The sequence below is a fragment of the Macadamia integrifolia genome, unplaced genomic scaffold (assembly GCF_013358625.1).
Source record: "Macadamia integrifolia cultivar HAES 741 unplaced genomic scaffold, SCU_Mint_v3 scaffold1936, whole genome shotgun sequence".
Classification (NCBI taxonomy): domain Eukaryota; kingdom Viridiplantae; phylum Streptophyta; class Magnoliopsida; order Proteales; family Proteaceae; genus Macadamia; species Macadamia integrifolia.
This window is the reverse complement of record NW_024868426.1, coordinates 60,016-87,313: the sequence shown is the minus strand read 5'-3', so window position 1 is coordinate 87,313 and position 27,298 is coordinate 60,016. Positions and strand designations below refer to the sequence as shown.

The 27,298-nt window shown below is 42.7% G+C and overlaps 1 protein-coding gene across 1 annotated transcript in view; it reads left to right on the top strand.

The window, feature by feature from the left end:
* Positions 1-27,298, top strand: part of LOC122065231 (protein FAR1-RELATED SEQUENCE 5-like) — a 36,457-nt gene that overhangs the window by 5,879 nt on the left and 3,280 nt on the right. The window lies entirely within an intron of this gene.

Below are 27,298 nucleotides of genomic sequence, written 5' to 3'. Positions count from 1 at the left end.
CAATTTCTCTCTCCATTTTATATGAAGAGGGGGACAGGCAGTGGGATCTAATGCCCAGCGGGGATCTTTATTTCTTTTCTTTCCTTTTTTTTCTTGATGAAAACCCTTTTCCCTCTGTTAATATGGTGAATGCTGATCTAGCAAAGCTCTTGTCCTTGCTGCGTCTAATTCCAAAGAAGGAAAGATCGGTTTCTCGGCCTTAGTCTTCTTGCTTAACTTTAGCCAAGTCAGGAGACGTCCTTGAATTAAGGCCACCAAAGAATAGTCCACCATCAGAGAATGGCCATGGTAAGAAACCTGAGTCATCAGAGAAAGGCATTCATGGACGAGAGCCACTTGTCTGAAAGACTTGCAAAAGCGAAAAGAAAAGGAAACACCAGAGAGATCGGATAGCAGAAGGGGCAAAAGTTTCAATGGGGTGTATGCTACGACTAATGGGAGTCCCAATCTATGAGATTTGGGCTGCCCAACACTTTCATTATATAGCAAATAGAATACCTAGTCATAACAAAACTAGGAATCATAACAGTACTAGGAAAGTAAAAATAGAAATAAAACAAACTTCTTACTAGCTCTAACAACTAACTTCCTAATATAACTGTGACTAGACCAGAATTCCACTAAGGAGGAATTCATGGCTTATGCTGGACAGCCAGCTGTCCACAACTCATCCTCCCCCTCATGACATACCACATTCTAACACCATTATAAACGTTTATTTGAAGCAGATACTAAGTTGGACAAAGGAAAAGGAAAGGCCAATGAAGACGTACAAGATCGTGAGAAGGTCCATGAAGATAAATGATCACGTGACCGTGAAAGAGTTCATAGTGAGAAAAAATCATGTGGCCGTCAAGGAATTCGTGAGTCATGACGACAAGCTGTCATTCAATCTTGAAAGAGTTCATGAAGATAAGCAGACATACGGCCATGAAAGACCATACCCATATAAAGCTGTTAAGAAGCGGTTGGGTTTTGATTATGCTTCTGAAATGGAGTATCGGTCACAAAAGAGACAAAAAGGAGAAGTCTGCAGACCGGTTAGGGACCAGATAGAGCAGTCTCCTTCAAGGAGGCTAGTGAAAGAGCGTCTTTAAGACGTCGATTGCTCCAGAAGAAGCCTATACGAACGAATGGTACGACCTAGGGTTAATGATGATGACTGATGGCATCTAGCTAAGCACCCCAAGTTTTCTTTTGATGCTGGATATAATATGATGCAAACCCAGAAGAGAAGATGGCAGAGGTAGCAATCTGTTATTTGCAAGGAAAGAGAAGGATGTTCTTCGGAAATGCTGCCACCTAATGCTACTGATGAGCAAGTGGCAGGGACACAGAAGGATATACCATCAATTATTGTGAAGGAAGATAGACTGAATGATCAACAAGACAATCAACTTATAGATCAAAGTCAGGCCAGAGTGTTTAGATTAGGTAAGAGCAAGCCTGCTTGGGGGCAATGTTTTAAAGAATTGGAAACTGGCCCCTACTTGTCAGATTATAAGACCAAAAGCAGTAGCAAATTCGAGGAGTTCGTCAATATGATGTTCGGATCAGTCGAGACAAAAATATCAATCAATATGGTATACAATTTGCTGAAGGTTTTTCAGTGCCAGTCAGTGTTCGAAAAAGAGATTAATTCTGACGAAGAAGGTGGGCTTCCAGAAATTTTAGTATCGATATTGAAGAAGAGCTGAAGATTCCAAGTTAGATCTTGGGAAGACAAATCAGTGTATGATGGAAGTAGAACCTAAAATGCATTCAGGTTTGATTCAAAAGGTTTCAAAGGCCTCATTGAGAGGCCGACCAAAGAGATGACCCAACATTTGAAACATAGATGGGAAACCTGTATCAAGGGTTCTAAGTGCCAATGGTGCGGCAGTCACTATTCTGCTAGCGTGGATGATCCAATCTCCAGAAAAGTGATGATGATTTGATTCCAGCTGGTGTTTTGGTCATAAATTTCTTAGGAGGAGCAAGTTTGCCAAAGCGTATTCTTCCAGTTGAAGTAAGGATTGGAGGAGGTTGTTCCATGACGACTTTTTTTGTATGGATGCAATGGAGAATTAAAATGCCTTGTTGGGATGTGACTGGATTCATGCGAACAGTTGTGTATCCTCGTCGTTGTACCAGTTTTTTTATCTTCTGGAAGAAGATGGACAAGTGGAGATTGTAACTGCTGATAACCGCCCTTTTTTGGTGAATTCCAGTTTAGCCGATGCCATTTTCTACCAAAACGATGTTACGCCAATAAAATTTCTCGACCCTAACAAGGAAGGCAGATCAATTGTGATGACGGTCAACAAAATTGGCATGCGATCTGCCTCATTTAAGGCATACTTGTCACCAGAAGAGACCGCTCTTAAGAAGCTAGTCCCGTATGAAGAATAACTCTTGTAAAATGAAACAAAATCAAAAGGAAATCATCGAGAATATTTTCGGGAGACTCTTGGTATCTCGGTTGGAGCAAAAGATGGTGGAGATGCTGTCTGTCATGACTGAAGAGAAGTATGATCTTGAAATGAGGAGTGTTGAGATTGAGGACTTGTTGCCAAGATAGAGGAAACTTTAGCAGAAGTGCAGGATCCCTTGCAGGAGATAAATCTAGGTTCCAATGAAGACAAAAGACCTGTATTCATAAGTAGTCTGCTGAAGCCAAACTTTAGGGAAAAGCTTGTAAAGTTATTTATGGGCAATAAAGATTGTTTTGCTTGGGACTATTTTGAGATGCCTGGCTTAGACCGAAATTTAGTAGAACATAGATTACCAATTAAAGACGGTTATAAACCTTTTAAGCAACTGCCACGAAGGATGGCTCGGAGTTATTCTAAAAAATTAAGGATGAAATTGAACGAATTCTTAAAGCAGGCTTCATTAGGACCGGTAGATATGTCGATTGGTTGTCAAATGTAGTGCCAGTCATTAAGAAGAATGGCAAACTTAAGAGTTTACATGGATTTTAGTGATCTTAACAAACTAGGCGTAAGGATGAATATCCCATACCTGTTGTAAACATGTTAGTTGATTCCGCTTCCATACATCAGATTTTATCCTTGATGGACAGCCACGTGGGATACAATCAGATTTTGATTACGGAAGAGGACGTGTCCAAGACCACATTCTGTTGTCCAGGCGCCTCAGGAACATTCGAATGCGTTGTGATGCCATTCGGTTTAAAGAATGCTGGAGCTACATACCAGAGGGCTATGAATACCATTTTTCATGACATGATCGGCCATTTTTTGGAGGTCTATTTCGATGTGGTAGTTAAATCTATGAGTCAAGATGAACATCTTGATAATCTGAAAGGGTCATTTGACCGAATGAAGGCTCACGGTCTTAAGATGAACCCTTTGAAATGTGCGTTCGGTGTGTCTGCAGGAAACTTCTTGGGTTTTTTGGTTCATCAGAAATGCATAGAAGTTGACAAGAAGAAGACCAAAGCTATAAAGGATGCTCAAGCTCCAAGGAATAAGAAAGAGTTACAAAGATTCCTTAGTCAAGTCAATATCCCTAAGTGTTTCATTTCCAATTCAGCAGGAAGGGTAAAGGCATTTTCACCATTGCTAAAATTCGATCAGAACAAGAATTTAAGTGGGATGAGATCCATCAAGCAGCATTTGATGAAATCAAGGCTTATCTTACGAAATCACCAGTTTTAATGCCGTCAAAAAAAGTAATTCCCTTGAAGTTATATGTCGCGGCGGGTTTATTAGCCTAGGATAATGGACCCGGTCATTAACATGCCCTATATTATCTTAGCCGGTCATTAAATGACATGAAAATCAGATATATGGCCATTGAGAACTTGTGCTTGTCATTGTATTTCTCTTGTACGAAACTACGGTATTACATCATTCCAGTGACCGTAGATGTCTTGTGCCAAATAGATGTGATTAAGCACATGCTTAGTAGACCAATTCTGTTAGGAAAATTGGAAAGTGGGCTATGGCGTTGACCAAGTTTGCTCTGTAGTATATACCTAAGAAAGCAGTAAAAGGTCAGGCTTTGGCTGATTTCTTAGCTGACCATCCTCATTTGGAAATAAACCAACAGAACACGATTAATTTCCATCCTTGGTTTCTATTTTTTGATGGGTAAAAAACAGAACAGTTGGCTGGGGTAGGAGTAGTTTTAATCTCCCCAAACGGAGTTGAAACACATTTGGATTTTCAATTGTGCTTTAATTGCTCTAATAATCAAGCAGAGTACGAAGCATTGCTGATCGGCTTAAAGATTCTCTTGGGCTTGAAGGTGCCTGTGGTCGAAGTGATTGGAGATTCTCAATTGGTGATTAAGCAGTTAGCAGAGGAATATCGGTATGACAGTGAATTGTTGATCAATCATTTTCTAAAGGCCAGAAGTCAAATTGACCGATTCTCAGACGTATCAGTTAAGTATATACCAAGGAAAGAGAATTCAATGGCAACTAACTTGGCTTAAGCAGCTTCAGGCATCAGATACATGAAAGTTGTTTGGAGCAAGTGATAACAATTCAAAATAAGCTTTCGTCAATGGTTACATGTGGATTAATGGAAGTTAGCCATTTGGAGGAGTTGAAGCCTGACTAGAGGTAACTGATATTACAATTTTTACAGAATTAACTCAAAAACTGACCAAAAGATTAGGTATCGGTCTTTGAGTTATGTGTGTTTAGAGGAAGATTGTATAGGAAAGGTAATGACAACGTGTTGTTACAGTGCATTGGCGTTAACGAGTCTATGCAGATCATGACAGAAGTGCATGAAGGCATTTGTGGTGCACACCAAGCAGTACCCAAAATGAGACGGCTAATTAGGTGCCATGGGTATTATTGGTCTACGATTGTTAAGGACTGTATACGTTAAGCAAAAGGGTGTCAGGCTTGTCAAAGACATGGTCCAATTCAGTGGGCACCTGCGGTCAAGTTGCTCCAAGTGGTAAAGCCATGGCAGTTTAGAGGATGGGCCATGGATCTTATTAGAAAAATCCATCCCCTTTCGACCAAGGGGCATAGTTTTGTTCTAGTAGGTACTGATTACTTCACTAAATGTGTTGAAGCAGTTCCTTTGAAAACTGTTAGTCAGACCAATGTGATTAAATTTTTGAAACAAGGTATTATTCATAGATTTGGTCTACCTGAGACTATCACTTGTGATAATGGGAGTGTGTTCACTGGAGAATTAATTTCAAAATTTTCTGAAGATTATGGAATTACTTTCATCCATTTGACACCCTACTACGCTCAAGGGAATGGCCAGGCTGAAGTCAACAACAAAGTGTTAAAGTCAAATTTGGCTAAAGTCATAGAAGACAACCCATCAGTGTTGGCTGAGTTACTTTTTGAAGTCCTTTGGGCTTACAGAACCTCAAAGCGGTCAGGAACAGGGACTACTCCCTTTTGTCTAACATTCGGTTATGATGCATTCTTTCCAATGGAGATAACTGTCAAATCATTGTGGGTTGCCCATCAACATGAGTTATTACCCCATGACTACAGGAAGCTATATATTACCCAACTATGTGGGAAATGATGTGAGAGTAAAAGGAAATTGGCCTAATAAGGGAAAACGAAATACAAATAAGATCGTTCAAAAGATTGATTATCCAAGCATTCAAGAATTTTAAGAACACTAAGGAGCATTCCCCCTAGATTTCTCAGGTTTGTAGACCCGAAACTTTAAAGTGTTCAATGAAAGTTGCACAGCGAACCTCCAGTTTGTTTTCTACTTGTTTTTGGTTATGATCAGCCTTAATCAGTTCTTGTTCCCAGAGCTTCCCCAATGGCGTAAGTTCAGCAAATAAGGTCTTGAAATTATTGTTGTTCTCTGCCATGCTTCTCTCCTCAGTCGCATTTTGAGATTGGAGACATTGAATTTCTTTCTCCAATTCTTGAATTTTATTCAAGTCAAGACTGGCCTACTTAAGCCCCTCTAGGTGACCAATTCCAACCTGCATCTGAAGAGAAGCCGTATGATGGCCAAGTGTGGCTTTTTCTTCTTTAATGCCTTTAATTGCTTGAGGGATGGAACTGCCAATAATCAGACTTAACTCTCTTGTGTATGCTGCTCCACCCCCATGCTTGCCCACTCAGGGCTCCTTCTGTGACCCTTTGTTCCTCCTTTTCTTACCCTACTCTCCCAACAGGGGTAGGGCACTGCTGGCTCGTTGTTCGCTTCCCCTATTCAGCTCTCCCAGTTGAGTCAGGGCGGCCCTGCTAAGCCTTCTCCCCTTGTCTTGCTCTTCCAGCAGGGACATGCTACTGCCACGACATCATTCTCCCTTGCCCTGATCCTCCAGCAGGGACAGGGCCTTGCCGGTTCTTCACTGATCAACTCTGCCACGACAACCGATCACCCTGCCCTGCTCAATCTGTAAGGTCAGGGCCTTGCCGGTTCCTTGTTGATTTGCCTTGCCACGACAACCTCTCACCCTGCCCTGCTCCCCCTACGGGGTCAGGACTATGCAGGTTCCCCCTTATCTACCCTGCCCAGCTCTCCTATCAGGGGCAAGCCCTTGCCGCTTTGCCTCTATCCCCTGATCTACTCTTCCAACAGAGTCAGGGCCATAACAGATCTTCAACTGCTGCCTTGCTCTCTCAGCAGGTGTGATGCCTGTCGTTGACTTCTGCCTCCATTGCAATTGGGCTCCCCACCAATTGCCCCTTAGCAGTGACTTCTTCGGCCTCTGTTACTCTGATGTCTACTCCGAGTGAAGACGATGCTCCCCGCCGGTTGCCTTCTGCTTGCTTAGGTGGTCGCTCTTCCACAAACCCCAGCAGCCCTCCCACTCTCTCTGCCTCTCTTATCCTTCGGCAGGCCTTCCTCCGCTTCTATCTAGCTCTGTCAGCATTCCCCCTCATCACTCCCGCTCCTTCTCCCTTTATCAGTTATCACTGTCGCCACTGCAGCCAGCCTTCTTTCTGACCATCCTTCCCCTCCCTCAGTTCCACTAAGGTGCCCCCATCCTGCTTCCCTATGATTTACTGGACTATTTGGAATGTTTGGGGTTTCAATTCCTTAGCTATGAAATCTGAGATCCGTGCTCGCATCAAGTCCTTCCGGTCTGTCCTTTGCTGTCTCCTTGAGACCAGAGTACCCGAAGCCAATGCTTTGCACATCGTCTCCTCCATTGCTCCTCTCGGTCCCTCCTCTCTAATTACTCCTTCAGTCCTCTTGGGAGAATTGGATCCTGTAGGATCCCTAAAAAATTCTCCCCTCCCGTATCTCCTTCCCTTCCCAATTCATGCACCTTTCCATCTCTTTTCCTTCTAACAACATCCCCTTCTTTTCCATTGCCATTTATGGTCTTAATCGCACCCCTGCCCGTGCCCCTCTTTGGGATGACCGCAGGCTTCTTGCTGCCCATGTTGGCTCCCATCCCTCGGGTTGGGGAGGGGACTTCAATGTGATCCTCCATGCCCATGAGAAGAGCGGGGGAACTGACATTAATTCTCCCTCTGTCGACGCCTTCAATTCCTGTATTGAGGACTCTAGTCTCGATGACCTAAGATGGTCTGGCATCAAGTTTTCTTGGCACAATAAAAGAGCTGGTCCTAGCTCCATTTCCTGTAAGCATGACCACATCTTGGTTAATAAAGCCTGGATTTCCTCCTTCCCCTCCTCTCATGCTTCATTTGATCCTCCTAGTATTTTGGACCACTGTCCTATCTCCCTGTTCATCCATCCTCTCATCTCCTTCGGCCCCAAGACCTTCAAATTTTTTAATATGTGGTCCTACCACTTTGGCTTCCTCCCTATTGTTTATTCTTCCTGGGGCATTCGAGTCCCCTCTGGCCTTTCCCCTCTCCATTCCTTCGCTCTCAAGCTAAAAAATGTCAAGCTTGCCCTCAAGGATTGGAATGCCTCCACCTTTGGCATTATATCCTCTAGGGGTCTCTGATTATAGGTCCATCCTTGAATCCATTCAAATTTGCCTGCACTTTGATCCGCTCAACTCTTCTCTTGCCCTCGAAGAGGAGTCCGCCCTAGAGCTAGCTTCCCTTTTGTCCTAGGAAGAAAGCTTCCTAAAGCAAAAGTCTCGCATTAACTGGCTTAACCTTGGGGACTCGAACTCCTTCTACTTCCATAAATCCCTTAAAGCCAGAACCAATTTCAACTCCATTCCCCTCCTCATTGATAGTAATGGATCCACCTTGAGTTCCCTTGTTGACATCAAATTGGAATGCGAGCCCTACTTCAAGGGCATCTTCTGCCCCTGCTCCCTTGCCTCTCCTCCTCAACAAATTCATCCCCAACCATCTCATCCCTTCCCTTCAATCCATCCCCTCCGATCTGGAAATCCATAGGGCTATCCACTCCCATAAATCTAGCAAAGCTTCTGGCCTTGATGGTTTCAATATGGGGTTCTCCTCTTGCTAGGACATCATTGGTGATGACCTCACCAAAGCCATCAAGAGCTTCTTCTTCAACCCTTCTCAAATGAGTTGCATCAATCACACCTTCCTCTGCCTCATCCCCAAGAAAGAAGGTGCCTCCTCTTTAGCCAACTTCAGACCCATCTCTTTGTGCAACCTCTTGTACAAGTTAATTGCCAAAGTCCTTGCTATTCTCATTCAGAGGGTTATTGATTCCCTTGTTAGTGCGAATCAATTTGCCTTCATAGTAGGTCCCTACATTTCTGACAACATCATTCTTTGCCATGAGATTGTCCGGGGTTTCAACAAGAAATCCCACTCCCATGCTTCACTCCTTAAGATTGACATCCATAAGGCTTTTGACTCCATCAAATGGGACTTCATTTCAAGAGTCCTCATTTCCATGTCCTTTCCCCTGTCCTTTGTCCACTGGATACATGCTTGCATCTCCTCCCCCAAATCCTCTGTTCTCGTGAATGGCTCCCCAACAGGATTCTTCTCCTCCTTTGTTGGCATTCGCTAGGGCTGTCCCCTCTCCCCCTTCCTTTTTTGTCTTTCCCTCGAGGTCCTCTCTCGGTCAATCCAATCCTAAAACCGATAATCTGCTCATCTCCCCCATCCCCAAATGCAAAGCTTCCAATCTTACCCACACAACTGTTGCTGATGATCTTATGATTTTTATAAAGCTGATGAGGGCTCCATTTCTTCCATCATGGCTTCCATCTATCTCTTCGAATCTCTCTCGGGCCTTCACATCAATCTTCTCAAGTCTTGTCTCTTCCTTGCGTGTCTCTGATTCTTCTAAAACTCGTCTCCTTGAGTTCACTGGTTTTTCCATCAGCACTCTTCTTGTTAAATACCTTGGCCTCCCCTTCACCTGCTCCGGGCTTACTACTCTTCACTGTGCCCCTATGCTTTCCCAAATTCACAAGAAGCTCCAACTTTGGAAAGGCAAGCTACTGTCTTATGCGGGTCGTCTGGTTCTCATCCGATCAGTTCTCCAATCCTCCTATATTTTCTGGTTAGGAGTCTTCCAGCTTCCCAAATCCATCATCAAATCTATTGAATCACTCTTCTGCTCCTTGTGGAAAGGTTCCCATTCTCCCAAATTTCTCCACTCCATTTGTTGGTCCTCCGTTTGCCTTCTCAAGAGTGAATGAGGCATTGACATTAGGCGTATCAAGGATGTCAATTCTGTGGCCATCCTCAAGTTGTCCTGGAAATTGGCCACCAAACACCCGGGAATCTAGGTGTCTTGGGTCTACTCTTCCCTTATTTGCAATGACTCCCTCTGGACTTGAACCCAACTCCTCCTGGGTGTGGCGCAAGATCCTCCTTGCCAATCCCCATGCCTCAACTGCCATCAAATTTCTTATCAGAAATGGGGCAAATACCTCCTTCTGGCTTGACAACTGGCATCCAGCTGGAGTGCTTTCCCTGATTGTGAGCCACAGAGTGGTCTACTCCTTGGTATTCCTAGAGCTGCTTCGATCTCCTCGATCATCTCAATGGTTCTTGATCCATCCCTAATATTCCCTCTCTTTTAGCATCCATCATTTCATCTACTCCATTCTTTCCCCCTATTCTGGTGCTGATAGAATCATTTGGTTCCCTTCCCCCACGGGTCATTTCTCCTCCTCAGCTTGGAACCACTCCCGTTCCCCCAACCCCACAGCCCCCTGGCGTAAGGTTGTCTAGTTTTGTAGCAACATCCCTCGTCACAGCCTCATTGTCTGGAGAACTCTTTCCAATTGCCTCATCTACCGCCATAGTCCTGTCTCCCTAGCTTCCTGACCTCTTTTGGAATGGTATTGAAGATGCCAATCATCTCTTCTTTGATTGCCCCTTCTCTCGTATTTGGAAGTCTGTCCTCTCCAAATGCTGGTCTGCTCGGAGATCCTCCTTCCTCGGAGAGATTGGAATTGGAATGATATGACCTTCTCTGTTAATTATATTTGTGACCCTGCCGGTAAGATGGCGTTCGGGGCTGCTATCTCCCATGTTTGGTTGGATCGCAACCTTCGTAGGTGGACTTCCAACTCTAGATCCTTCAATAAGATTTGGAAGGCCATCTACTTTGACGTCTCCTCCAAACTTGCCTCACCCTTACTTTTTTTTCCTTATTTTTATATATTGTCCATTCAAAAAAAAAAAAAAAAAAAAAAAAAAAAAAAAAAAAAAAAGAAGAAACTCTCCATAGTGATTGTTTGCTTACGCTCAAAGACTTCTCGTGCTGATAGGCCCTTCAATGAGTTGAAGAGGGCTTGCGATTGCTTGATTTCAGGAGTATGTGGAGAATCAACAGGAATTATCTCTGGGGGAAAGCTAGTTGAGGCTTTAAAAGCACTTAATTGGGCCTTCATTTCAGGGAGAGGATGAAGTTTGCATTCAACAAGCAAGATAGTTAGAATTCATAGTTATTTAGATTGAGAGAGAATTTAAAGAAGACTTTCTTACTTCTTCATGAGAACTTTTCGGAGGCAAGATGGTTGATGGAACTGGGAAAGCCCCAGGTTGGCTTGACATAGTTTTTTTTTTTTTTTTTTTTTTTTTTCAATCTTCTTGGTCCGGTTTGAGTCTCCAGAAGTTCCAGAAATGGTGGTAGGATGAGGAAGCGACAAATCTGTTTCTTCTTCAGAAGATTTCGAAGGTGATCTAAACACATGAACAATTGACCTTAACCTGGTACGGCCAGCTACAACAGAAGCAGCCTTTGTTGTTGTTGAGGCCGTTCGCTTACCCCTCCTAAGTCTCTTCAAGGGAGGGTCATCTTCAGGTTGAACATCTTTTGAGATGTCAAAATGCTCCTCACCAGAGTTGGACACCTGTGGGGCATCAGGTTGTTCCTTGGAAGAAGAGGTTGGCAAGGCATCTAAAGCAAAAGTTAGTAAAGTAAAAAAAGAGATTGCAAACGCTTAAGGTAAAGAAAAGTACCAAGGCTAGGGTGGTATATAACCTTGGCAACACTGTTTCTCTCACTAAGCAATTTGTAGTCATTGGCATGTAAACCTGAGTAGGTTACATGCTCAGTTGCCTCAAAATCCTGGTTATTCGCTACTTCAGTGATAGCGAAAGGGGCATTTGGCAAAGGAGGTTGTTTCTCTATTAGACAGGCTAACTCTTGGTAAAAACGACCCAATTTGATATGTAAACCACAGAGTGCCTTACTTGCATTTTCTGGCCCAGCCATGAATTCATGGCGATGATGGTTTCTAACCTCTCTATGGCCTCTCAGTGTTTCTCCTTCATGGCTTGACGGTCTGGTTCATACTTGACGTGATTTTTTTTTTTTCATATGCAAGTATGGATTCGTGAAGAGGGTTACATTTGACCACTTTGAGCTTCTTCCTGTCATCCCTTTTCTGCATTCCAGAAACAGAGCCAATGTTAGAGTATGGGCAGAGGTTGTAGAGACGCGGTCAGACAAATTCTCTTCGGGTTGACCATTTAAGTAAGACGACAACCAAATCTTGAAGTCTTCGCTAATGTTGGGGCAAGGTTGGAAATAGGAAGGGGTTGAATTCGGAATGCACCAATGTTTTCAAGTCTGTGATCCTTTGAATTTCGTCGTCATTGAAGAGTACATGACGATCAAGTTTCTTGTAGAACAGAGAATAATAACAGGGGTGTGGAAAGGCCTGACAAAGACCGAATTGACGTGCAAGAAATTGAGGATTGCAACACTCGCCACCACACATATTATTCTTTGAGTGCTCAAGGGTAATCCCTAAGTGAAGATCACAGCCAAGGATTAAAGTATCGGTATCGGTCGCCATAGTTGTCAAGGCGTCGTCAAGGCGGCTTGCCTGGGGCCTAGGTGACATTCGTCTTGTTGCACTGCATACCGCCTTGTGTTTTGGCACTTATTTATGCCAAATATCATTTAAGTAAATGCTTTTTGTATTTGTTATTTCAATGCTTTTTGTATTTGTTATTTCAATGCTTTTTATATTTGTTATTTCAATGCTTTTATATTTGTTATTTCATTTACTTAAGATATTATTCATAAATAAGCAAATACCCCCTATTTGAATCCAATAAAAATAGTTTAAAAATCAAATTCCAAAAGGATAAAAAGTCAACCCCCCAGTCCAAGAAGAAAAACTGGATTTTGGTTATAGGGGCGATTTTCAACTTTTAAATGCTAGAGTTTTTCTCAATTATGAAAAGTTTATAAATTCTATCATGTTAAAACATTGCTAAAAACTAAAAGTCCAGTAAAATAATTTTTTGTTTTGATATCCATAAAATTATTTTCATTCAGGCGATTTTAACAGCATTTGCGCACTTAAAAATAAGTTTGACCGGAGCATAACTTTGTCATTACAACTTAGATTTAAGTAATCTTAGACTTGTTGGAAAGCTGGTTTTATATTATAATTGATACAAAAAATCTCATGTAAAAATAATATCATTTGACCATTCAAACTTGTTATAGAACCAGAGCATTTCTCTAAATTTTGATTTTTTATAACTTAATATGACTTAATGTTAATTTTTTATAATTTAATATGGCTAAATGTTGATTTTTAATGACTTGATGTTGCTTAATATTGATTTTTTATGATACAAGGTATATATAGCTTACTAAATAATGTTAGAAAATAGGAAAAATAAAAAATAACAATTGGTCGCCTTGTTCGCCTCAAGGTGTGCGCCTTCTCGCCTAAGCGCTTAGACAACCCTCCACCGCCTTGGTTCGCCTTGTCGCCGTGACAACTATGTCGGTCGCCATATTGGTTGGCTAAATTTAAGATACGTATCGGAGGGTATCGTATTATATCGAAGATATGCTAAGATATGCGGAAGATCAAGGATTAAAGTATTGGTATCGGTCACCGTATTGGTCGGCTAAATTTAAGATATGTATCAGAGGGGTATCATATCGTATCGGAGATACTTTAAACCATGATCACAGCAAGTGAGAAAATTTGCCCACAAATCAGTGTTGGCCATAGGATAATCAAGAGCAGAAGACAGTCATTCAGGAATATTTCTTGATGAATGGAAAGGAATGAAAGATTTAGGAGAATGGTCTCTAGATAGATTGTAGAAGAAACTAAAATATTCTTGGCGGGATATTGGAGGAGTTGGCATGGTGATAAAGGAAAACCTATGACTGGAGATTGGTTTGGGACTTGGATTGGGTAAATTTTAGGAAAATATGTTCTTAACCAGAGCTGCAAGCCAATACCCAAACCTCCGCCATTGGTGAAGTCATCTTTGAGTACTTCGTTACAACCACGGTACAAGGATGACAGAACGAAGGCTGCTAGGTCTACTGGTTGGCAATCAGCCAAGGCATTCACTAACTTAAGATACACTTTGGTGATCTTATCTACACGAGTGCAGATTAGGCAGCGGAAAATCCAAGAAAGCAAGAAGGCTATATTTTCTCTTCGGCTTATTGGGCTTCGGTGCCTGTGGGTCTTAAGATAGTGAGGGTAGGTACACCTCTTGGTGAATTCTAGACCGTTTTCATAAATGGATCCAAGAGAGGCTCCATTAAGTTCTTCGCCATGGGTCCTGAGGCCAAGTAAGGCTCCTATATCAAGGAGGGTTGGGCTGACCATACCACAAGGAAGATGAAAGGAGTTGGTTGACCATAACCAGAAACACAGAGCGGCTTGAAGAAGTGGTCAGTCAGGAGTCATTGGAAACTTTGATAGTTGAATGGATTGAAAGATTCTCAGTTGATTCCATTCAGCGGACTTAGCTTCGGTCATCCGCTCAACCCATTCACTCCAGTGTTTAAGGTAACACAGCTAGAAACGGTGCCAAGCCTTTGGTTTCACTTCTTTTACAGGTTCAGCCTGTCTGAAGAGAAGAGCGTCGTGCCTATGTTCGGAAAATTTGGAATTCGAAAAGGAGAAGGAAGCATGGGGCCAACAAAAAAGTGAGAACTGTTGAAGATTAATACCTCAATCTGGACTGAAAGAGCACGAAGGGCTGCACGGTCATGTGCCAACTGTTCTTCAGGGTGTTGATCGTCATGCTTTGGACTGGAAGAACTCATGTTTTCTCTTAGGCTAAGAAGCAGTGGCAAGTAGACGAAGAAGCTGAATGAAGAAGGAGATGAGCAGTGTTTCAGTTGGTGTTGAGCTCCTTTAAAGGAGGAAAATATCTTGCATAATTTTCGCTGGTCATGAGGATGTGTCACTGTTACATTCGAGATTTTAGAGGCTGATTGATTTACGTCAGTTAAAGGAATTTGAATTAGCTTTTTTAATTTTTAAAGGAGATATCATGCTGCCAAAGAAGTTTAGCGTTGTCGGCTGTTATGCTTTGGGTTAATTGATGTTATTACGGTAGAGTTTTTGGATACCGTGAAACATAATCTATCATACTTTGGGCCAATTCGTATAATATATTATGAGGGGCAATTGTTGGTGATATATTTCAATTTTTTGGGATAACCCTCGTACGTGGCATAACCTGGTGGAGTTCTTATCAAGTGAAGATGGGTGTGACGTGTTAGAAGTTTGCCACTTGATTTCTTCTATCGGATAGGTGTCCTTTGGTTATGAAAAGGAGAAGTGGGAACAGTTACTTAACCGTTCTTGTATTTAAAATGGGTGACTATTTAAAGAGGAGAGGAATTCGTGCAAAGATTCCGACAACAACACTACGAAAATCAACTGTCAAACATGCAGAACTTATCTCTCTTCACCGTAGAATTAGATTTAGATTCAAACTCTTTTTCTTTTCCTTGTAACGTTTATCTTTCAAAGAGTTCCCTTACCTTTGGAATTCTGTAGTTGTAATTTGAGTCCTTAATGCAATTTCCATTTCCTTTGAAGTTTATTCTCATTTCTCTCCTTAAATTAGTTGATTTCCATCTTTTAGTCCTCTATTCACCTTTGGGCTTAATATGAGCAATCGGGGCACGAGAGAACTTGACTCGTCTTGACCAGAAGTCAGATATCAATTTGAATCCTTCAAAAGAGGTTCTGGCATGCCTAAAAGGATAAATACGGTCAGCGTATATTGCAAGTTGAAAGGGGTTTGCAGCCAACACTAAAAAATCTTTGAATCGGATCTGGATTTGATTGATTCACCTCTTGATCGGCATTGACCGATTCAACCAATTCACTTCGATTTCTAACTTGTTTTGATCAATTTTGACCGATTCAAATTGGGAATTGGCCCCTAACGATTCGGAACCGATTCCAAGTTTGAAAACCCTATGTGAGACGAGGCATCATACAGAGTGGCAAGGGGTCATTTCAAAGGGGGTTAAGAGAGGGCGCTAGCTTGCAGTATTTGGTTGGTGTGAGCCTTTTCCCTAAGGCCCCATTTGTTTGAAGGATAAAAAGGGGTGGGAAACTTGTGAGGGTGGGTCTCACATGTTATGGGTTGGGTTGACAAGGAGAGGGAAGGGAAGAAAATAATGGAATATATAATTTTTAATGGGGTGATTCTATGGGAACATAGTTGTCCAGGCGGTTTGCCTGGGGCTTAGGCGATTATTGCCTTATTACACTGTATGCCACCTTATATTTTTTGCTCTAATTTTGTTATTTCACTTACTTAAGATATTATTCATAAATAAGCGAATACCCCCTATTTGAATCCATTAAAAATAGTTTAAAAATCAAATTCCAAAAGGATAAAAAGTCAACCCCTTGATCTAAGAACAAAAATTGGATTTTTGATTGTAGGGCGATTTTCAATTTTCGAATGCTAAGGTTTTTCTCAATTCTGAAAATTTTATAAATCTTATCATAGAACATTGCTAAAAACCAAAAGTCCGGTAAAATAATTTTTTGTTTTGATGTCAATAAAATTATTTCCATTCAGGCGATTTAACAGCATTCGCACACTTTAAAATAAGTTTGACCGGAACATAACTTTGTCATAACAACTCAGATTTAAGTAATCTTAAGACTTGTTGGAAAGCTAGTTTTATGTTATACCTAATACAAAAAGTCTCATATAAAAATAAAATCATTTGACCAATAAAACTTATTATAGAAGAAGAGCATTCTCTAAATGTCAATAAGTTATGTTGATTTTTTATGACTTGATGTGAGTGTGATTATGTTGATTTTTATGACTTGATGTTGCTTAATGTTGATTGGTTTTTTATTTCATAGGGTATTTATTATAACATACAAAATAACTTTAGAAAATAGGAGGAATAAAAAATAACATATGGGCGATTTGATCACCATGGCAACGCCATAGCGGGCGATTTACCGCCAAATCGATTAGCCACCCCTTCACCACCTTGGGTCGCCATGACACCGTGACAACTATGTATAGGAAAGAGAGAAATAGAGGTGGGATGGAATTCTATGGGAAAGAGAGGAAATTGGAGGGGGTAGAGAGATATGTTGGATAACCTTGAAGCGGGTGTGAATAGGTTATAACTAGTGGAATTTAAACTTTCAACTTTTAACTCCGTTTGCGTGACAAGTAAATGCGGAATCAATAATATACACAATCACATAAAGAGAAAGATTTACAGTGGTTCATCTCAACTGAGTCTGGTCCACTCCTCACAAGATCCCCTTTAGAGGTATTCCACTAGTTCTTCCCTTTCAATACAGGAGGTGAGGAAGAATCACCTTTACAATCTTTTAATGATAAGAGAATCCGTACATTCTCTTTTACAGGATGAGAGGGTCCTTTGATCTCTTTCAAGGATGAGAGGGTCTTTATAATCTCTTTGTAGGATGCAAGGGTCCTACACACTTGTCTAATTACAATCTAGAACAATGGGTAAACAACAAGTCCCACTCCTAGAGTTAAATCAACTCTTAGGATAAACAATCTTACAATAAAAGTAGAGATTGTAAGATGTTACCTCATACGGTGTATGAAATGATATGCAATGGGAAAAATGAATGCACCTTAATCTTAAAGTATTGGTACGTATCATACCATATCGGCCCTTATTGATACAATACATGAAATATTTGAAATCCTTTTGTATCGATATATATCTTATGATACATACCGATATGCATCGATATACTACCGATACGCACCGATATGCACCGATACTTTATGAAAAATAAAAAATTGAGGTGAAATGTATGTTTTGGTATACGTATTGGTGCGTATCGGTATGTATCGACTGATACATATCGATACGGTATGATACGTACCGATACGGTGCGCTTTGGTCAGATAATGGCCAAGATGGGTCATTTAAAAAAAAAAACACGATTTTTTAGAGGTTTTTGTTCCAAAGTTGCTGCCAGGCCATTTTTTTTTTTCTCTAACTGAAGTAGAAATCCACTTTAGGAACAAGGATGTTACATTTATGGGACAACTACAAACCTTGGATTCTTAGTATGCATAATACATGTTAAATAGTTTTTTTTATCTATTTTTTTTTTAATGCAAAAATGTATAAAAAAGTGTTTCCTATCCATTTATGTATCTTTAGCATATCTCTGATACATATCTTAATTTTGGCCAACCAATACGGCAACCAATACTGATACTTTAATCCTGACCTTAATGTCTTCCCTAAGCTTATAATAACATGCCAAGGTGATGGAGAATACTTGTAGAGAGAATTGAGTTCCTCTTAAGAAGAGTATATACATTGTAGAACTTGAACTCAAGAAATAAGTTGCTTTCCTTCACCTTAATGCTCAAGTGAATATCTCCAAATATGTATATTTGATTTTGTCTATTAATGAGTCATAATGAGGGTATTTATAGGTGTGAATGGGTTTCTTATTTGGGCAAGTAATCTCTCTCTAATGGTTGTTTTTTGGCTCTTCCAATCGACTGCTAGATGATCTGGTCGACCGCCAAAAGTAGCTGTTTCCAAATATGACCGTTAGGCTAGCTGTTGGAAGCCTTTCAGGGTGATCTGGTCGCAACCTGCTCGACCTAATGCTTCGTCCGGATGGGGTTCGGTCGATCAGATGGCTTCTAGTTCGATCCAGATGCTCTTGGTATTCAGACCCTGTCTGGGGGATGATCAGGTCGACCGGATGCTTTATCCGGATTGGGAATGGTTTGCAGAGTGATCATAAGAAAACAATCATTTCTTTTTCATCCAAATTTAGATTGAGCCAATTTCAGTTTTGTCGGATTCACAACTCGAAGTTCTAAAACTTTCTAGAAGAACACATCTTTTGATACTGTCATTTGAAGTGACAATAATGTCCTCAAACATAAACCTTGCTGAAACCACAACAATTGTCATGACGTTTCACAGCGAACATACTCCCAACCTTATTTGGGTCTATTTGTTTTGTCATTAGGCATCTCCTGTGGTCCATCTAGGTTAAAAGAAACTGAAGGATGCAAGATACAAATATGCAATGCACGTGTGTGTGTGTGTGCCCAAATATAAGTCTTCAATGACAATCTTGTTTCTTTCTTTTCTTCAAGATTTGGTGGCTTCATACTTCTTTTTCTTGAGCTTTGACTTCATGCTTCATCACTTCTATTCTTCATAACTTCTTTATGTCTTGGAGTTCTATGTCCCACCAATTTGATGTCTTCATTCTTCAATATCCTTTGATTTTCACTTTGTCCTCATTCATCTTTACTTCTTGGACTTTTAGTTCTCCACATTTGATGATTTCAAACTTCCTTTCTTCCTTCCATTCATCAAATCTGATCTTTAATATGAAATCTCTACAAAACAATACTTGAAGGTTAACTGTGAAATACCTTCACATGTTTGTTATCATCAAAACCAACTTTATGATAGTTTGTGCAAAACAAGTACAAATTCCCACCCCTTTTTACCTTTTCCACTTTTCTTCGTCAAACAAATAGGGCCTAAAGATTATATATATATATATATAGTGTTTCCTGTGGGGGAGTGTGGCCCCCACATGTGCGTAGGAGCCAATGGAGACTGTAGAGAAGACTTATGCAGAGGGTCATTATAGTATATTTCATTGCAGGAGGAGTAGTCATTTTGCCCCCTTGTGTCTTGGCATAGCCCCCACACTCCCTCACATAAACCATTTTCCTTATATATATATAAATATACATTTAGGGAGAAAGAACTCTGTCCGTCTAGCATTCCCTTTGCCCAGACAGCTGGGTGTGAAAAGACCCAGTTGCCCTCGCACTTGTTAGGTATTTTCACTCCTAGCTGTCTTTGGGAATAGGGAACGCCAGAGAAACAATGTTCCCTTCCCTATATATATATAGCATTCACCCAGAGCAAAATACAACTACATCGAACTCAACCTTATTCCAACTTAATGTGGTGGTCAGCTACATGGATTTTAGCTCTCCAATCAGCTCTATTTTCTGTTATACTTGGGACAAGACCCAAACTATGCTTGTCTTCCTCATCACTTCTCCTATGGTCATTTTAGGCCTACCTCTCACCCATTAAATCCTTCAATCTAAATTAGATCACTCCTCCTTCCTGTTGTATCTCAAGACGTCCGTTGAACATGGCCATGCCACCTCAGACGACTTTCTGGGAGCTTATCATGAATGGGGTGACTCCTAAATGAGCTCCAATTTGGTCATTCTTTATATCCTTCCTAGTTTTGCCACACATCCATCTCAACATCCTCATCTCTGCTTATCTATATGACACTTCTTAACTGCCCTACATTCCACCCCATACATCATAGTAGGACATAATACTATCTTACAAATTTTCCTTTAAGATTCAAAGGAATACATCGTTCACAGAATACTCCGGACGCACTTCACCCATCCCACTTTAATTCTTTGTGAGACATCATTCTTTATGTCACTCTTTTTACTTATGGTTGACCTCAAATATCTAAAATGATCACGTTGCGGTAACTCTCCTCTATCTTCACCATTTCATTATCTATCGTAATGTGACTAAAGTTACACATCATATACTCTGACTTCGTTCTTCTTATCTTAAAACCTCTTGATTCCAATGTTGATATTTACAGCTCCAATTTTGCATTAATCCTTGCTTTTGTCTCATCTACCAAAACAATGTCATCAGAAAAGAGCATACACCATTGAATCTAGTCTTGGATGCTCCTGGTTACATCATCCATGATGAGCATGAACAAATAAGGGCTTAAAATGATCCTTGATGTAGCCCAATTGTAATCGGGAATTTTTTGCTTTGACCTCCGATAGTTCTCACACTAGTAACCACACTATATATATATATCTTTAATTATATCCACATATTTACTCTTTACTAGACGCCCTTCTCTTCTCGAGTATATGCCAAATTAACTCTCTAGGCACTGCCATATGCTTTTTCTTGGTCTTGGATTTTTTTTTTTAGATGAATAAATAATTCATTACCAGAAGAGATGACTATACAAGGGAAGAAAAAGGAGGGGGAGGTCAGAGCCAGTGAAAAGTACGGCCAAAAGGCCAAGCACTAGGCTAGGCTAAGCTAAAACAAAATAGAAAATACATAACAAAAAAAAAAGAACCCCGAGAAACAAACACCCTCAATGGCCAGCAACCTAGGGGGGGGAGAGCTAGCATCTGGAAAGACCTTAAGAGAGGTGGATGATATCCACCTGAAGGTTCCAAGCATCAATGATGTGGGAGTTTTAGGGGGTGTATTTGACTGGTTGAGTCAGGAGGGAGGAGGTTTTGGACCTAACATCGTAGATAGCTTTCCAAATCTTATTCGGAGATTGAGATTTAGGGGTCCATCTACAGATGTCACGCTCCATCCAGAGGTGATTAATGGTGGCACAAAAGCAAGCTTTGCAACGGTGTCGCAAATGGAGGAACCGGAGAAGGTCATATCTATCCAGATCCACTCCCTGTCGAAAGGGAGGATGGGTCTTCTGGTCCGCCAACAGGTAGGGTTGAATACAACTTTTCCGGATACGGGAAGAAAAGGGGCAAGAGAAGAAAAGATTGGGTATATCTGCAATGCCATTCGAATAGAGACAACAGGTACGGTTGACTACAATGTGGCGTTGAAGGAGAAAAGATTGGGTGGGAAGGCAATTGGTAAGGCATCACCATAGGGTGAAGCTATGGTGAGGAATATGCCTTTTGAACCAGACAACCTTGTGCCAGGGAACTGACTGGGGAGGGGTACAAATGAAGGACTAAGCGGAGGCAGAAGAAAAAGGTTCCAGTATAGGAGGGGAGCCAAATGCATTTGTCCTCCCTACCTCTGTGACCTGGGGGGAGGAGGGGTGACCAACTGGAGGGGGAGAGGATGGAATAGACTGGCATTAGAAGAAAGGCCAAAGGAGTAGATGATTATGGGGGAGATAAGGTGAGAGAGGATGCATGAAGGGTGCCAAGGGTCATTCCAGAGAGAGATTGAATGACCATTCCCAATGACCAAGGAGATAGCTGGGAGAGCAACATTTCTATGGTCAAGAATCTTCCTCCAGATCCAGGAGGCATCGAAAATGGAAGGGGCGGTCCAGAGGGAGTTGGCTTTGAGCAAACCCGAGTAGATCCAGTCAACCCATATGCTTTTGTGCTTTGACTCAACCTTCTAGATAAGTTTGAGAATAGCGGCAGAGTTGATTGTTTTGATTCTTCTAATCCCAAGACCACCTTCTTCTTTAGGAAGGAAAACCTTTTCCCAACTAAGGGGTCTTGGGAATTTGGAGGAATCAGAGCCTTTCCAGAGGAAGGTGCAGAGGAGTCTTTCATAGGATTTGATGATGGAAGCTGGAAGGACAATGGTGCCAATCCAGTAGAGGTATATGGACTTGAGGACCGATCTGATCAAGGTAAGGCTACCAGCAAAAGAGAGAAGCTTGCCTTTCCAGAGCTGGAGCCTTTGTTTGAGATTGTCCAGCATGGGGGCACAATGATGGGCCGAAAGCCTAGAGGTAATAAGGGGAAGACCTAAGTATTTCACTGGCAAGGAACTAAGAGGAATACCAAAGAGCTTAGAGAGGGAGGCTCGGACCTTGGGGGCAACGTCAGAAATGGAAATATTGGACTTGAGAAGATTTATGCTGAGACCTAAAAAGGATTCAAAGAAATGAAGGGTGGACATGATAGTGGAGATAGAGAGGGTATCAGGTTTGGAGAAGATCATGATGTTGTCGGCAAATGTAAGGTGAGAAAGGAGGAGAGATTTACATTTAGGAATGGGAGAAATGAGGTGGAGGTCAGTTGCAGATTGGATGGAACGAGAAAGGACCTCCAAGGAAAGAGAGAGAAGAAGGGGGGAGAGGGGACATCCTTGGCGGATGCCACGACCTGATGGGGAGTGTCCGACCAGGCTCCCATCCACCAGAACGGAGAAGCGGGGGGAGGAGATGTAGATCCGAATCCGGTGGACAAAGGAAGGAGGGAATGCCAGCAGAATAGAGATGAAATCCCAGCTAATGGTGTCAAAAGCTTTGTGGATGTCAATCTTGAGGAGAGCCGCAGGAGAATAGGACTTGCGGTCAAAACCACGAACTATCTCATGATAGAGCATGATGTTATCAGCGATACTCCTACCAGCAATGAAGGCCGATTGGTTAGGACTGACAAGGGAGTCAATGACTTTTTGGATCCTGTTGGCAAGGATTTTGGCCACAATCTTATGGAGAAGGTTCCATAGAGAGATGGGCCTGAAGTCATTCATGGAAACCGCACCTTCCTTTTTGGGATGAGACAAAGGAATGTGTGATTGATCAGAAGAAGCTCCGAACTGCAGAAATAAGGTCATTTCTGATGGTATTCCAACAAGCGGAGAAGAAGCCCATATTGAAGCCATCCGGGCTCAGATCTTTGTTGGATTTGTGGGAAAGGATGGCTGAGATTATTTCCTCCTCGCTGGGAATGGATTGAAGGAGAGGTATAAAACCAGCGGGCACTAATTTGTTGAGGAGATTCGGGGGGATGGGGGTGAGAGCGGAAGGGTGGGGACTGAAGAGTCTCTGAAAATGAGAGATGGCTTCAGTCTTGATGAGATCCGGGTTGAAGAGGTCAGCCCCGGAGGAGGAGACAAGCATTGGGATGGAGTTGGCATTATTCTTTGCTTTGAGAGAGCTCTGGAAGTAAGCCGAGTTGGCATTATTCTTGGTCTAGTACCAAGGCAAAATCAGAAGAGGCAGATTTCTCTTCCTCAACAAGAGTAGGGTTATGGAGATCCTGTTGGATTCTGGATTGAATGGAGTGAAGCTTTTCCCAAGCAGAAGAGACTCGAGAGGTGATGTTCCCCAAGGTGGAAGAGTTCCAAAGCTTTAAAGCGATTTTCACACTCTCGAGTCTAGAGGCAAGAGAGAGGAGAGGGGAAGAGGAACGAGGGGTGTCGGTATGCCAAGCACTAAAGACAAAGGAGTGAAAATACGGGGGGGAAATCCACATGTCAAAGAATTTGAAAGGTTTAGGGCCGAAGAAGCAGAAGGGGATAACATAGAGGGAGCTGGGGCTGTGATCAGAGATCCCCAGAAGACCGAAGGTGGCATGAGAAGAGGGGAAAGAGTTGAGCCAGGCTTCATTTACAAGGACTCGATCTAGCTTACAAGCCACATGGAGGTTACTAGATCTTCTGTTGTGCCAAGTGAGCTTGACACCGAACCATTTGAGATCAGTAAGATTAAGGTCATCAATGCAGTCATTAAAGGTGTCAATAGCCTGAGAATCAATGGGGTTGCATCCCTGCTTCTCATGGTTTAATCGGATAACATTGAAGTCTCCAGAGATGCCCCAAAGGCTAGGGCCAAGGGTGTTGGCAAAGGAAAGAAGGTCATCCCAATGACAGGACCGGAGGGAGGCTTGGTTGTGGGCATAAACAATTAAGAGGGCGCAGATGAAAGGGCCGGAGGATGAGAGGTAGAGATGTGGGTAACTTGGGCTGAGGAAGAGAGGTTGGTTATGGTAAAGAAGGTTGGGTCCTAGAGAATCCAGATTCTCCCATTCAGGCTATGGGTATAATTGGAGAGGAAGGACCAATTGGGGGCGATTGAGGAAGCAATACGAGCCGCATTGCCCTCAAGGACCCTGGTTTCTAAAAGGCAACAGTGATTGGACAGAGGAACAAATAAGGGATTTAATTTCTTCTTGTTTAGCCGAGGAATTGAGACCTTGGACATTCCAAATGGTCCAAGGAATCATTGAGAACTAGTAGAAGTGCGCATCAGATGCTTGGATGAGCAGGGGGTAATGGGGAGACCATTGGAGGGGGGGCCCGACGGCTGTAGCCGATGACAGGGGTGGTGATAGAGGTAGATGAAGCTCTTGTGTTAATAGATGGGTTTTTTTGTTTTTGCTTTCGGGGAGGGGGGGTGGAGGTTTTGATGGTGGAGGAGGGATGGTTGTGGTTAACCGGTTGTGTTAGCTGGTGTGAGGCTGGTGTCTCATCCAGGGCAGGGTGCAACAGGGTACTCCGAATGGTCTGTCCAGATGTGCTCGAGTTGGCAAATTGAGTTGGAGTCACAGCTGATGAGCCATTGGGGGTGGAGTTTAGTCTGGAGGTCGTGAGACTTGAGCTCATCGACAAAGCTTCAGAGTTGATGTCGCCATTTGTTGGGGAGCAATTCTGAACAGCTGGGAGTGCAACAGGGCCATCAGATTGGTTGATCAAACTAAGAGGAGTGACCACCCCCCGTGAGCAGAGCTGAAGTCGAACGGGGGCCTGAGGAAGCTGGAGAACTGTTGGAGGGGTTAATGGGGCCTGCAGAGGCCAGTCGAGGATCAATTTGGCACATTAAGGCCTGACGAGGTTCTGTGAGGCCTTCCAAGGCCAGACAAGGAGCAGTTGCAGTGTCGTGGTCTTCAGAGAGGGCTGTCGGAATAACAGGGGTATTGACCAGGAGGGTCACAGGCAGCAGAGCTGCTTCAGTCGGAGCGAAAGAGGATGTGTCGGTATTGACCAGGAGGGTCACCGGCAGCAGAGCTGCAACAGTCGGAGCAAGAGAGGACTCGTTGGCAATCGGAGGTGGGGTTAGAGCACCAGCGGCTGCTTTCGAAGAAGAACCTGCAACAGAGGTAAGCAGAGCAGAAGAGCATCGAAAGGCAGAGGTCTCGGGTGAAGGGGGTAGGTTGAATGGGTCTACATGTGGGTTAGGTTGTGTGGGTGGATCGGGTTGAGCAATAGGATAAGAAGGCCGGGTGATAGGATCGGGTTGTGGGTTAGGGTCAGAGTGGGTGGCCGGTTCAGTTACAGGATAAGTGGTGGTGGGTTGTTTTAACGGGTGGGTTGGGTTGTAGAGGTTTCCCGAGTAAAGGGGGTGGTCTGAAGGGTATTTGGAAAACTGGTTTAACATATGGACTGGGATGAATTGGCTTAGAGGGATAAAGTCTGGTTCAAAGTTGGACCGAGAGGGCAGATTCGTTTGAGGCGGAGAAGGATGAGATATAGGGTTGGAATGTTCCACCAACGAGGAAGGAGCAGCATAGGGGTCAAAGTCGGGGAGAGGCAAAGCGGGGGGAAGGACGGTTTTGGGGATGGGGGCAAGGTTTCCAGAGACGCTCGATCGTTCGATCAGGACTTTAGAAGGCAGAGAACCCCAGTGAGGAAGTGACTGCTCAGAGGCCATGGCAGTATCTGATGTCTCAAGAACCGAGAAAGGGTTGGATCCAATAGGTAAGGGCACCATCGAAGGACCAGTGGTCAAAGCCTGGATGTCTGTCGGCAAGGAGTTGGCTGCATTTTCCGGCAACGGGTGGTTTGCGATTTCTCCTTTTTCTGGTTCTGCTACTGCTTGTGGGGTGATTTATGGAAGGAACCTGCTGCGAGGGATCTTGAGATGATGTGGCGGAAGCAGCTTGGTTTTGATTGCAAAGGTTGTTCGGATCAGCAATGGTTTTCAAGCAGTGAGAAGTTTTATGTCCAAAGCAGTTGCATGAAGAACAGGCTGGGGGTATCCATTCGTAAGAAACTTCTTGAGTGAAGGAAAATCCTTCTCCATCCATTACTGTAACTGCAGAGGGGAGATTGGAACCTGCTTTCACTTCAAACAGATTCTTGCATAGGATAATCTGTTCATGTTTTTAGTTTGTCTATCAGAGTACAGCGGCTTGCCAATCAGAGAACCGACAATGCCAAGGCCGGTAACACACCAATAATGGAGGGGAAGATGAGGGAATGAGACCCATAGTGGAATGGTGGTAGGTTCAGCTTTGCTGAAAGAGGAGTGAGGTTCCCATTGTCTAACAAACATTGGTTTCTTTCCAACATACCAGGGACTACCATCTAAAACAAACACCTTGTCGGTCTCATTGTTGAAGTTAAACACGAAGGTGCCGTTGTCGAGCATGTAAATAGCAATGGAGCATATCGGTTTCCATTGCTTTATCAAAGAAGCTTTGACTAGTGGGAATGGGGGCCTGCCACCAAGGAATGTGCCTATAATACAGTTCTTCCACTTGAGTATCTCTGAGTCCAGAAGTCCAGGGGGACAAAGACCAACCGGGGAGGAGTCATGAATGACCGGAGGGTGAAAAAACAGGGTATGGCCAGACGAGGGAGGAGTGGAGGACAGAGGGTTATTGGAAGGGGAGGGAGAAGTGACCAGAGAGGTGTAAGAACGAATACCAGGAGGAGGGGCTGGTTGAGAAGGAGGGGAGGGAGGAGGCGAGGAATCGATAGAGGCGGGGAGGGAGGTTGCAGTTGAGGAAGAGATTCTGGCAGCGGAGGCTGCCAGAGGGGAGGGGGTCATAGGGAGGGGCTACGGCATGGGTGACGGGCGTGGAATCAGGAAAAGTGCCTTCTTCAAAGTTCTTCTGTCTTGGATTTACTTGGTATAAAACCAAATATATTTTCCAGGAGTTTATTTTGTTTTATTTTAGTTTTAGTCCAGAAGCAGGATGTGTTCAATGTTGATAAGGTTTTCCAAAGAGATCTTTTGGTTTAACATCGGGGTTTACACTACAAATTTTATATTTCTTAACTAGCAGAGAATCACTAGCTTTTAAGGACTAGAATCCTATATTCTGCTTTTGGTTTCAGATGCTTATATCATCAGATCATTGTTTTAGCTATTCATGGTCCTTGATTGTAGTCTATTGTTCTACCTTTTAAAAAACACGCTGTCAAACAGAATATTTTATTTTTTGAAGTGAAACTGAAAATTAACA